The following is a 12,698-nucleotide window of genomic DNA, read 5'->3' as shown; positions in this document are numbered from 1 at the left end:
ATTAAAATATTTTGCTCTGGCAACAGAAAAAGATAGCTTGGCTGTTCCCAGCTTTTTTCCATCCCTCCACTGCTGTTGTTAATGCAAATTAAAAACTTCACTTAACTGCATTTATTTGGTTAGCACAGTTCCCTCTGTCTGTCTGTCATACTTTCCTTGCCACTTTCAAATTCTTCAGGTTGCCCCCAGAGCCAACCCATTCCAACTTTAGTGACTCATTCTTTTGGAATGTCTTGTATGGTCCCTGTAAGGGCGCAGACTCCAGTTCCGCCCCCCAAAAAAACACGAGGGTGAGTAATACAAAAAAATATGCTAAATGGTACTTGGCACCCCACAGCCCCCGCGCATTTTCCCCCCTTTACCCCGCACACGCTTTTCCCCCCCCGAATTCCAGACACACACATTGCCTTTGGCATGCTCAAGTAGGCCACTCTGGCTAATTTATATGGGCAAGCAGCTTTTTCTTTCCACTTCTGCTTCATTTATCTCGCTCCGAATGGAAAAACCCCTTTTCCATATTCCATACCTACAACCCACTTTTATTTTTGATGGCCGAACGAACGAACAGTCATTGCTGAAGAGCTGAACAAAGAAAAACAGTCGCAATTTTCATCTTTGTGCAATTTTCTTGGTGCTTATGTATACAATATATATATATATATATTTATTTAAGCTTCCATTGAGCTGGGCTTTCTGGCTTTTTTGCCATTTTGCATAAATGAAAATGTTGCATTTTCCTCGCCGCATCATTTACTCTCGTCCATTTCCCATTTTTCTCTCCATTCAAAATCAAACACAATGAAAACTCGCTTTCCTTCGCCAGCATCTTGGCAGTTGGGTATTTTGTTACCGAAAGCGTGACAAATGTGAGCACACTGAAAATATAAATTGGTCGGTAGTTCTACTAACTAGGAAAAGATAAATTAAGCATTAAATTGCTGCATCGAAATAAAGCAAATTCTCCTTTAAAAACGACTTTGCAGATTTCAAGAAGTTGAAAAGGAGAAAATAATCTTTTTTTTCAAACTTAAAGTCAACTTTTCTGGCAGCAGCATCCAAAATTTCTATTCACATCTCTGCAACATCGTGACTCACTTCTTATATATATTTTCACTCAGAGTTGCCAACAAACATGGACAAAGGAAAAAAGGAGAAGAATTTATTTTCTGCATTGGCTTGAAAAAGTTTTTGCCTTAGCGGTTTGGGGGGGGGGGGGGAGTGGAAAATGCGGGGCAGGGTGGTTGCACGTGGCATGTTTTGAATTGGATTTACACATGTGTCGAGTTAATACGTGTTCCACACCCCTGCCCCATCACCAGTTGACATTTTTTTCAATTTCAACTTTACGGCAACCAATACGTGAGTGAGCTGAAAATGTGTTGCCGACTTTTTTGGGGCAGCCGGCAAATCCGCCCAAAAATGTTTAACCCAGAACGGGTGCAATTAATTTTGATTTATTATAGCGGCAAAAACTATGCTTACGCAAAAGCATAGCTCATAAGCTGTTATTAAAATCAATTTTAATTTTTTTCCTAGCATTAGAGCGCAACTAGGTCATAAATGCCCTGGGAAACCCGAAATCACAAAAAAAAAAAACAACAAACGACAACATAAACAAAAAGCGAACAAAAGCCAAGCCACAAGGGAACTGGGCAAATTTATGACTGCAATTAAATCGCTACCATTGGGAAAATAAAATTAAAACAAAACATAATAAACCATATAAATTAGAATGCGAATCGCATAAAATGATGCCAAATAAAAGCGGAGCACATTGTCTGCATGTAAATTATCGCATCGAGTGGGCGCGCTCACTGCACCAACCACCCACTTACCACCCCAAAACCAAACCACCCACCAACAACAAAAAACAAAAAAAAACACGGGGCAGCAACAAATGAGCCACATGCCACCACTTGCAGACGTTCTAAGCCAAATATTGCGTTGAAATGTTACCAATTCTGGGAGCGCTTAAATTGCGTTACACATCGAGGGGTTGATGGGTCACCAACCAACCCCCTTCGAGTTGGATTTTCCGTCGCTTGCATTCCCGTAGAGCACTTGGCTCACCCCCCCCCCCCCCTCCCCCGCTGGCTGATTCCGGGTCGTAAAACTGCCGGGGAATTTATCGCATTCGAATGGATTTTTCGCAGGCTAAATTTCCGACGGGGCTGTTTTGGGGGCCCAGCTATTGTGCAATCGACGTAGTCAGCGGTTTGTTGTTTCTGTGCACATTGCATGAGTGAGTTGGGCAGACTCAAAGAAAGAAAAAAAAAACTGAGTGTATTCAAAGCGAAAACTTTTGCCGCTTAAGAAAATCGATGAATCCACCCAAACACAACATCAATGTGTTCCAAAATCCACCCCCTTTAGGGGTTTCAGCACAGGTGGGTCGAAAACCCGGGGCATGCCATATTAAGCGGCATTTTGTTTTGACATTTCCTACGGGTTGCCTACTTTGCCGCAAAAAACCAAAACAAGAAGGTTAAAGGAAAACTGGAACTGCGCACATGGCAATAAATGAAAGGCTGAACAAAAAGAAAGTAAGAACATGAAAGCCACTTTCATCAAATGTTGTACAAGTAGAACACGAAATGCTGAGCGGAAAATGTACCCTTTTAGCAAGGGAAAGAGTTTACAAGATATCAAAGTAAGCCTTTGTACTAAGAGATTACACAAATTATTCACAAGAATATTTGACTAAAACACTTTACAGACATTTCGTAAACTTAAAGTACAAACCATTAATGCGTGGGATATAACTTACAGGATTATTACATTACATAAAAAGTAGATAAACGGAAAAATTCTTATGAGATATATTTTCCTTATTTTTGTATGACTAATATTCGGAATTCAAGATAAGGATATATCTTCATACTTCAGAATCGTATCTTTCATTTAATTCTATTCATATTATTGCCTTTCCCCTGCCGCTTATTTATTTAGTTTGTTGTTAATATTGCTAGCCCTAAGCGAAACAGTAACCCATTTATTTCTATCCGTTTTATATCCCTTACCATTTTCCCAGAGCCACAATCCCTGCTCCTGGCAATCATTTCCTTTCAATTTCAGCGGCTAAAATTGGTTTTTTAATTAAGCCATAGCCAAGAACAACGATATTTTCCAGCTCCCTCGCTGCCTCAGTAGTTATATACCCACAGAAAACAGAAAAAAAGCCAGCAACAACAACATCAACAGTCATGTTACACAAGCTAACCGGGTGACCAACTGGCGGCTATGAGCTGCTCATGTGAGTGGTAAACAAACAGAAGGGAGAACAATGCGGGAAAAAAAAAACGAAAATGCCGCCTCGGGCATGAAAAGGAAAAAGGCAGGAGAGGAGAAAAACTAGGGAGTCCGTGGCTCATAATGATTGCATTGCAATTGAAATCAACTTTGGCATGTTCGCCTGACGGTCGTTCAATGGGCACAGAAGCCGCAGCTCAACGGGGCGTATGCGCAATATTGATTCATAAACACATTTTCGGCACGTTAAGCCTATACAAATAATCATATATACTCGTATATTCGTATATGTACATACGAGTATATGGAAAACAGAATGATGTGACTTGGCCAGGATTTAATTGATTTTGTATTGTGTGGGAAATTGCAAAATCTGTTACAAGCATTTTCACTAAAGCCATCAGTAAGCCATTGAATAAATTATCCACACTCTATTCTGTACGTTTCTGCACACTTTACCAATAAATTGAAGCAATTTTCAGTGTGAGTAAGCGGGGTAGTAACCGCACAAAAACAATTGCAAATGTAAGGATTAATATGACAAGTTCAATTATTTGCCAGAGTGCCAAAGGGCAAAGGCAGAAGGGGTTTAACAACATGCACAGCCTAGCAACAGAGTGCTATCGTCAATCAGGAAATTTGAGCCGAAAGTATTTTGCTCAAGGATCAAACCGCAGCAAAGTGAACAGACGAGACAAAACAAGCTAAAGGCCAAAACCACAGGGCAATGAAGGATCAGCCAGCCAAGTGACAGGACAAACTGAAGCTAAACCGAATCGTTCCGAACTGAAGCCAACCCAACCTGACCTGACCCAAACCAATCCCTCCTCCGCTGGTAGAAGCTATTAAAAATTGCACATGCCAGTAAAATTGAGACGGCAGCCAAAGTCGAGACCAGAGGTTTCAATTTCACTTAATAACAAAACCGCAAGGGGGCCAAGTTGAGATGGAGCAGGAAAAGGAGCTGCGAAAGATGAGAAATGGCCAGTGGTCACATTTGAGCGAGCAACAAAGTTGTTGCCACTGCTGGAAATACAAAGCGGAAAAATGCAACCGCAGCTGGCAGCTGGTTTTCCTGCAGACCACCTCCCGCCCCATCAAACATCTCCTCGGAATGGTCATCCACTGAGAAGAAATCGAAACGCAATCTAGAAATAATAATAAACAATAAATATATAATCAAAAATATGTCTTTACAGACATTATATTTCAAGAAGTTGGTTTAAAGGCGAAGACCATCAATTGAGTCGGACTAAGTGAACAAACAAGTTTTCATAGTTGCATTTCACTCTCAATTCAATGCTATGAAATATATAAGAAAAACTGATTATTCATTCGATTTAAATTTATAAATTTAGAGGAATATATTTATATAACAATAACAGAAAATAGTGTTTTGAAGAATATAGTATAGCATTTCAGGTAACTTTAAAGATTACAATTGCCATTCGTGCACTTTATTCGTGACTTAAGACATCTCAATTTTTCAGCAGTGTTAGAAAAGAAGAACGTAAGCCAAGTCAGCAAATCAAATGGCATGCAGATGCGGATGCCAAGTGCGTTTGGTTAGCAAAGAGGATTGTCAGGGGCGTAGAGGGAAATAGGATGGGGACAAGGGGTTAGTTCAGCTGGCTGCCACATGAATGCCGATAGTTGTCAGAGATTATGACACGAGAATGCCACAAGCAGGACCCACCGACAGACAAAGGCAGCTAACGGGGGAAGTGGGGCCTTTCCCCAAAGGGGGAGGCTGCGAAACTTTCAAGCAATGAACACATTTGAGCATATTTGCATAAAACTCGCTGCAAGGATGCAGCTGCAGCTGAGGGGCGGATGGGGATGGAAATTGGAGGTTTGGCTTGGAAATGCCAGAGCAACTCAAACACGGACATTAAAAACGGCTCACTTTGACAACACGAAGTCTCTATGCACTCTCTAAAATTCGATTTCCAGATGGAAATCAGCCTATCGGAAATGCGGCTTAACTGACGTTTCCTTGCCGTCGGCATTTCTTAGCTGCAGTAGAAAATGTATTTAAAGAAAATCTTGAAATCCTATCTTAAGAATACATAATAGATAAAAATGTAAACTGGTTAAATACTTTCTAACTAACTATCTAAAAATAACTAAAAGTCTACTTTGCAATGACAATGAATATCTAGCAAATCTAGAGTATCTCTATCTTCAGAATCGATAATGCCGTTGGACAGGAAATATTTTGCCATAAAACTTGATCAACTTGGGTGAACATGCAGAAACGAGGATGAAGGAAAAAAGGAGCGGGTGGGATGTGACTTGGTACTTATTGGGAATTGTGGAAGTTCATGCCTGAGGAAAACTCATAAAAACTGCTGACAACAACAAACAAAATTACAAAAATGTATTCCCAGAATACTTTAAGCCCTGCGTTAGTATGTGTGTGTGTGTGAGTGAGTGTGAGTGTGTCCTTTGGCAGCATCTTTATCTGCGCACCGAAGTCTATAAGGTTCTATAAGCTACGATTATTAAAAGTGAAAAATACTTTTCCGCCCAGCAAAGGATTTCCGGAAAGCTGTTTTTCTTCTCTCGTTTGATTGCAGCTTATGCATATGAATGAAGTTGTTTGGCCCTTAACGTGACCCATAACAAAGATAGAAGCAATAGGCCAGAATAAGATGAGCTCAAAAACGAAGCTGGGCAAAAGACAAAAGTGCAGCGCCAAAGAAAAACCCCAGACAATTTGCATTGAAATCGAGTAATAGTTCGGTCATGGAAAACCAAAACCCCGATGCAGGACTCGCAATTAAGTTATACAAAAAGCGTAAGGTTAGCTGGCAGCTTAAGTTTCTGACTTAGTTAGTGGCTGGGAAAATACAACTTTTGTCGGCGCACAACAGGCAAAAAAAAAAGACGCACACAGCCAAAGTTGGCTAAATTGTGGATAAAAATGCATTATTCATTTAAGGCGACCTCTGGCCTCCCTTTCTTAGCAAATCGCTCTGTTTCTTTCGTTTTGTGCAGCCCGTCTCCTTTGCTCTTCATACCTCATACTAACCATTAGTCAAGCGTAAAATGCTAAACTGAAATTTTCTGTTCAACAAATGTTGACAGCTAACGCAGCTAACTCCGCCTCTCTGGAGGACACCCATTCCCCCTCCGATTTTTCCACGGTTTTCCCCGCCGATTTCCCCGCATTTTCCCACCACCTCCATTAGGCGCCGCCCTTGACAGCTGCTGGCGATGGAAGCTCGGCGACAAAGTGACGCAAAGTTTAATTGAAATTCTAAAAGGAATTTGCACAAAACTCGGGCGGATAAGCAGGAGTGAGGAAAACACCAAAGGACTGACTTTCCACAACTCTAAATTAGTTTTACATATTATTAGGTATATTGAAAATAAAGCTAAAACTTTGCTCCCCAGCCAGATGGAAAGCGAAATGCAAAGAAATCATAAAACATGATTTCAGAAGTGTTTAGAAAAAAAAAACGAGAATGAAAACTTTTTAATTAGTGTGTATAATTATTTACACTTTCTGTAAGAATAAATAAAACCTGATGTTTACAATTAATTGTAAAGTTTAAAAGGGTAATTTTTTATACGAATCTGCTCTCAAACGAAGAAACAAACGTGTTGACTTTTTACTTTTGTTGTTTGGAAGAGAAATTAGGATCCATATATTAACTTTTTAAGTTTGTAATTATAATTTAAAGGCATAAAAGATTTTCAATTTTTATATTTTTTTTATAACCTTTACATCTTTGTAATAACGTCATGTAGGAAGCACTTTAAGTGCTTGTATTTTCAATTATAGAAAATATATTTTTCTAAGCTTTATGGACCCATGCTTTTTATGCTCCCTCAACTTGCAGTAGAAAACTTCGCAGAAAGCCAGCTCAAATTCCCTTTGATTCATCAGCCACTTTCGGGTACTCGGCTGGTTAAGTTGCAGGTCGAAAGCCACTTGAAGAATGAAGAATGAAATTTCCATTTGGCCTTATGAAAATTAAATGAAGCCAAAGCTCCAAAATTCCAAATTCCGAACCTACAGAAAGTGAATGCTGAATGGGGGCAGGAATGGGGGGTCAGTGTTTTAAGGGTGAGAAAAGTCAAGTGCCACAAACATTTAGGTTTCAGAGAGTTAAGTGGGCGTGCTTCTCATATGGCGCAAGCTGTTCATAATTTGCTTCCCCGGCAAAACTCCCAGCAAACAGAAGGAACATTTTTCAATTTTTTTCCCAGTCGTTCTTGTTTATTTGCCGTTGGGCTTGACTCTTCTGTCTTTTCCGTTTTTGTCTTGCCTCTGCTGTGTTTTTTTTTGAAGTTTATTACATCTAACTTTCTTTGGTCGCAAGTTAAAGATTTCCCCATTGAAGCTGACAAATTTAATGTCGAGATAAGAAAATGTATAAGTGACACACACGCACACTGGCGAAATTCGAGCAACTACCAGGCTACCAAAAAGTGGATAAAAAGCCGGCTAAGAAAAGTTCGGGGAGGCACATCTCCTGGTAACATGAAACTTTTTACTTTTTTGAGGGGGAGTCTCCGGGTTTAGAATCACAGCTGGCAGTTGAATATAACACTTATCGCCCAAAAATGGGGCTGGAAAAAGAGGAGATGGCCTCTATAAAAGTGGGTTTATAGATATGCGATCTTTGCTTTTTATTGGCGTTCATGGGTTGCAAGGAAGGTAGAAAGCTCGGCTGTCGTTTGTAGTTTTCCTACTCAACTTAATCCTTTCTTATTGAAAACCGTAAACGAGGAAAAAGGAGTGGCCTGGCCTGGCCTCCCAGGAGATAAATCTTTATGTGTCTGAATGGCTGTTTGGTTGGCACGTGCGGCTTGAAAGGCAGTTTACAACTGCTTGTGGGCCGGGAAAATGCCCTGGTAACGCTTTAGACCAATTCGCAGTTGAGCAAATTTATGACTTGATTACAATACGCATACGCCCCGTGGTCGCTGACAAAGGAAGGCGAGTCGGAAAAACGGCGGATGGCCGGGAAATTAAGCGGGAAAAACTTGTGTGTGCCCCGGCTAGTCTAAAGCAAATGGCAAATAATGTAATAATATGACAGAAGAAAAGAAGCCCGATAATGCACACAGAAAAAGCAACAACAATAAAAGCACGCAAAAAAGCGAGCCAGAATAATGGCGGAAATGGGGGCGTGGCTGTGTAAATTGTGGTGACAACAATTCAATTTAACGCCCCACTGAACTCAGTACTCGGTGGATTCTGGCCTTTGTTTTCACTCTACCTTTTTTTTTTGCTGCCTCTTTTTGTTCAACACTGCGTTTTCTATAAAACTTAATTTATATTTAATTCAATTTATTACATTTTCTTTTGACTGCAGGACAGCAAGAGTTTGCTTTTAATATATTTAATTGAAGTAAAAAGCAGTTGAAAAGCAAAAAACAAATAAATATTTGTTATAATGTCCAGTCTGGTTACCTGTCAAGTTTTAATATGACAACCGAGCGAGATTGATTGATGGGTTGATTGATGAATGACTGGTTGGCTTTAGGAAATTAAAAGTGCCAGACGGCATGGCACTTGAGTTGCTTTCAATATATTTGGCGTTCTTCTTACATATTAAAACCACTAAGAAATCTCAGAAATAAACTTATAATAAGAAAAAGTACATTTTCTATTATTTTCTATTTATTTTCTTAATAAATAGGCTTAAATTTGGTATAACATATCTATTAAACTTTCTGCACTCCTCAAACTTAATCTGCTTAGCTTAGGTGCCTATATTGTGCTGACATAACGAAATGAAAAATTATTTCAGCAGCAAATGAAGAAATTTTTCATTCTATTGAATTACAATTCCATTGCCTTCAATGGCATGTGTTGTCCTGATATCCCTGTGCGCCTCTCTGTGTTTTGGCACCCATGTGCTACTTTCAAATGCACACACACACTTCCACACAGTGTCAGTCATAAGTATATATACGTTTACCCAAAAAGTATACAAAAGCGCACAAGGACACACATAGAAGTCAAATCTAATAATCAGCTTGCCACCTAACGAATGTGAAAATGCTGATGGTGGAAACTCGTGGCGAGGGAGAGCGGGGTAATGCGGAGAAAAATTAGGAAGGGGAAAATGCGGTTACTGCTGGCGGTGACATTTGAATTTTTGGCCATTTTAGCGCAAATTTCTTTGTTTTTTTTTTTGGCTCATGCTATTTGTTTCTGTGCTACCCAACTCATGATTGTTTGGTTTGGTTTGGTTCGGTGGGGTTTCTTTCGTTTCTTTCAGGTTTTGTGCTCTTATTCCGGAAAATGACGTGACATGCATAAATAATTGACTTTTCACAAAATGCGCCATGGCAGCGGCAAACAAACAAAGGCACCAGGAGCAAAAACAACAAGCACGTGGAGGAAGCGGAAATGAAATATGGCGGAATGGTAAAAATGGCGAACTAGTGAATGCCAAAATGGCGGCGGCCATATTGTATTTGAAAGCGGTAGAGAGAAAGCAAGATAGCGCTTCCAAAGTGCCATAAAATATTTATTTGCAACCTAAAAGCAGCTGCCACATGACGAAGGAAAACCAGATGAACGAGATATAAGAAAAGGACCAAGGAAGTGAAGAGCCACGGAATCAGGAAAATCTATTTAAAAATCAGTCCGCAAGCGTATCCTTGCGACTTGGTTAAAAGGCCGTGAAAAGCAAATATGCCCGCTGATTGGCAATTAATCAATTAAATTGAACTGTTATTGTTGGCATCTATGTCATCTAGACAAACAAAGTATACGTATGGAATGTACACAGTATGAATTTATTCAAATGGACAAATCAATTTGCCAAAATGAAAGCCAAACAAATGGCAAACGGAGTGGAAAAGGGAAAATATCAATGGCTTGAAAAGTAAACTCGAAACTAAAAGCATAAATATTTAGACAGAATCTATTTTATACAAATAAACCGAGCGACCAATTGTTGGCTAAACCTTTTATAACATTGTTGAGGCACCACTTATCACCAGATTTTTGGGGTATGTGCGACAGTTCCGAGTTGTGGAACATGTTGAAAAATATAAGAATAAAGTAGCAGTTTTATTTCACAAATAAATATTGGAAACAGCAATTACTCATGGAAACCGCCATAAATTCATCGCATAAAAACATTTCTGGTAGTACCCCAAATTAAAATGGCCATCCGACGGAGTAGTCCTATATTTTAGTGCACTTTTTTCCTGCAATTTGTCGCAAACTTTTTTTTTGTCTGCCCCAAAACCACCGACTTTTCTCTGTCCGCTTCTGGTCTTTATGGCCAATTTATAAACTCGGCTTCGCTGCGAAAGTGACCGAACAAATTCTTTTACTTCTTTTGTCCCATAATAATTTATAAGCCATTTTTACGAAACTGTTGCTGTTTTCTGGCACTTCTGGAGAAACTTACATGGGCCAATGGATGGCACTCTTCGAATGGTCAATTTGTTGGCGACCATTTGGAATTATTAATGGGCGGCTTTGTTCGGTCTTTTCCGAGTTTTCCTGCTGTGGATTGAGTTGGGGAGTAAATTCAATTTTGGTTAAAATGTTTTCAATGTAACTGCTTGCCTGCCTCGAGTCCTGTAATTGCATATGTGGTTGTGTGGTGACATATGCCAAAAATGTGACTGCAATTCAGGACTGCCTGGAAACGGGACAAGAACATTTTCGGGGGACACAGGACTCGGATTCTTGGCTGTCTGCGTATTGTCCTTTCTGTGTTTGCCCTGTTGTGCTGTGTACTTTATGACTTGTAGTCACTCGAGATCCCCATCGCCTCCGCCCACGTAGTCTAGCTTCTGCCTTTTTTTTTTTGCAGCATTTCAAAAGTTTTTCCAGTGAGATTGCAAGCAAACATTCGCAACATTGTTGTAGTTGCTGCAGCGGTGGTTGCTATTGCTATTTGGGTTTTTAGCATGCGACGCCATTTGTGGCACAGTCTGCCAAAGTCCCAACCATCCCCCCCCCTTCTCCTTTCCTCTCTCTAGGAAACTACGCACGTTGAAAGGAAAAGCAACAAGAGAGAATGCTAAAGTCGAATTCCCCGACTATCAGATACCCGTTACTTAGTTAGTGCGAATGCGAATATATATACTTTATATATAGTCGGAATATATATATAGCCTGCTGCCTGTTACATACTTTTCAACGAATCTAGTATACCCCTTTACCCTACGAGTAATGGGTATAAAAAGCAAAGCAGCAAGAACCCAAAAACCCAATAGCACTTTTTTACCCACTCTTCAAGTAGAAATGGAACTAAAAGGGATCTAGAATTCTGTGCCCACACCCATACTATCCTACATCCTTCCTCCTTCAATCCTGCGTGTTCGAAAGTCCTTCTGTGTGTGTGCGTGTGTCTGTGTATGTGTGAGGAGGCGTCCTTAAGTGTTGAACGCGCATTGTTGCTGCCTCTGCTTCTATTGTTACTTGCTCAAACCCTATAAATAACAAACAGGGTGCATATAATGCTAAAGATTATTCAGAATTTTGAAAATAAAGAAATTAAGCCCTTTGTAACGATAACATTTTTAAATTTGTAGTTCTAAAGAACTGAAAATTAGCTTATTAAAGAAATATATAAAAATTACTTAAGAAACCTGATAAATTGACCATTTCATGACTAACAAGACCACTTTTCTAATCCCTCTAAGTGCACTTTCCAGGGAATTAAGCAGGTCTCAAAGTTTTGACCAACCTTTTACTGTACTAGCCAGTGCCTTCCGTTTTCTTTTTTTCGCCCCCAACTTCGACCGGGAGAGGTGGAAAATGTGCCAACCTTTCCAAGTTTTTCTTTGCTTCTTGGGGGGTGTGGAAAGGAAAAAGGAAATTTTTTGCCTTCACTTCACCGCTTTGTTTACGACCAAATCCAAAACAATGGCATTTTTGCACATGAGCGCATTTAAGCCAAGTTCTGCTGCCTGTCGTTGTCGATGTGGTTCTTGTTCTTGTTATTGTTGTTGTTGTTGCTCTTACACTTAAACTAAACTTTTCAACTGCTATTTTCTGATGCTCCTTCCGTGTGACTAAGAGTCTTCCTGGTCTCGACTTGTGCTGCATATTTAATCCTTTTCCCCGGGCTTTCTGCCCCCTTCTGGCCAGATGTGAATTATTACGGACATCTTTCCAGCTCAAACCCAAGGATATCTGGGCCAGCTAGCCAGGCGAACGAGCAGTTTTGCTCCTTTGGAATTGCAATTGCCCGAATCATGCGACTCATTGGCTTGCCATTGCTATTTTTTCCCAGCACTTTTCCCCAGCTCATCTTTGTTTGCCGTTCGCATTAGTAATACAAATTGCACGGGAAAAGTTCAACAAACTGCATTTAAATGGAGCACGCTTTCTTCACAAATGAAAAAGAAGAACCGAAACCTTTACTTATTGATGGGGAAAAAAACTGATTAAACTGCGATTATGGCGCAGCCAATCTCTATTGCTTACCTAATGATTGTAAAAAATAAGTGTAAAA

General features: G+C 39.9%; 1 protein-coding gene across 5 annotated transcripts in view, besides 1 other annotated feature; it reads right to left on the bottom strand.

Moving 5' to 3' along the window:
- The window catches only part of tinc (tincar), a 60,967-nt gene that overhangs the window by 23,274 nt on the left and 24,995 nt on the right, over window positions 1-12,698 (bottom strand). The gene's annotated exons all lie outside the window — the stretch shown is intronic.
- Window positions 11,244-11,389: a mobile genetic element.

The sequence above is a fragment of the Drosophila melanogaster genome, chromosome 3R (genome assembly GCF_000001215.4).
Source record: "Drosophila melanogaster chromosome 3R".
Lineage (NCBI taxonomy): Eukaryota > Metazoa > Arthropoda > Insecta > Diptera > Drosophilidae > Drosophila > Drosophila melanogaster.
Note: the sequence above shows the minus strand (reverse complement) of the source record. Positions and strands in the feature narration are given on the sequence as shown.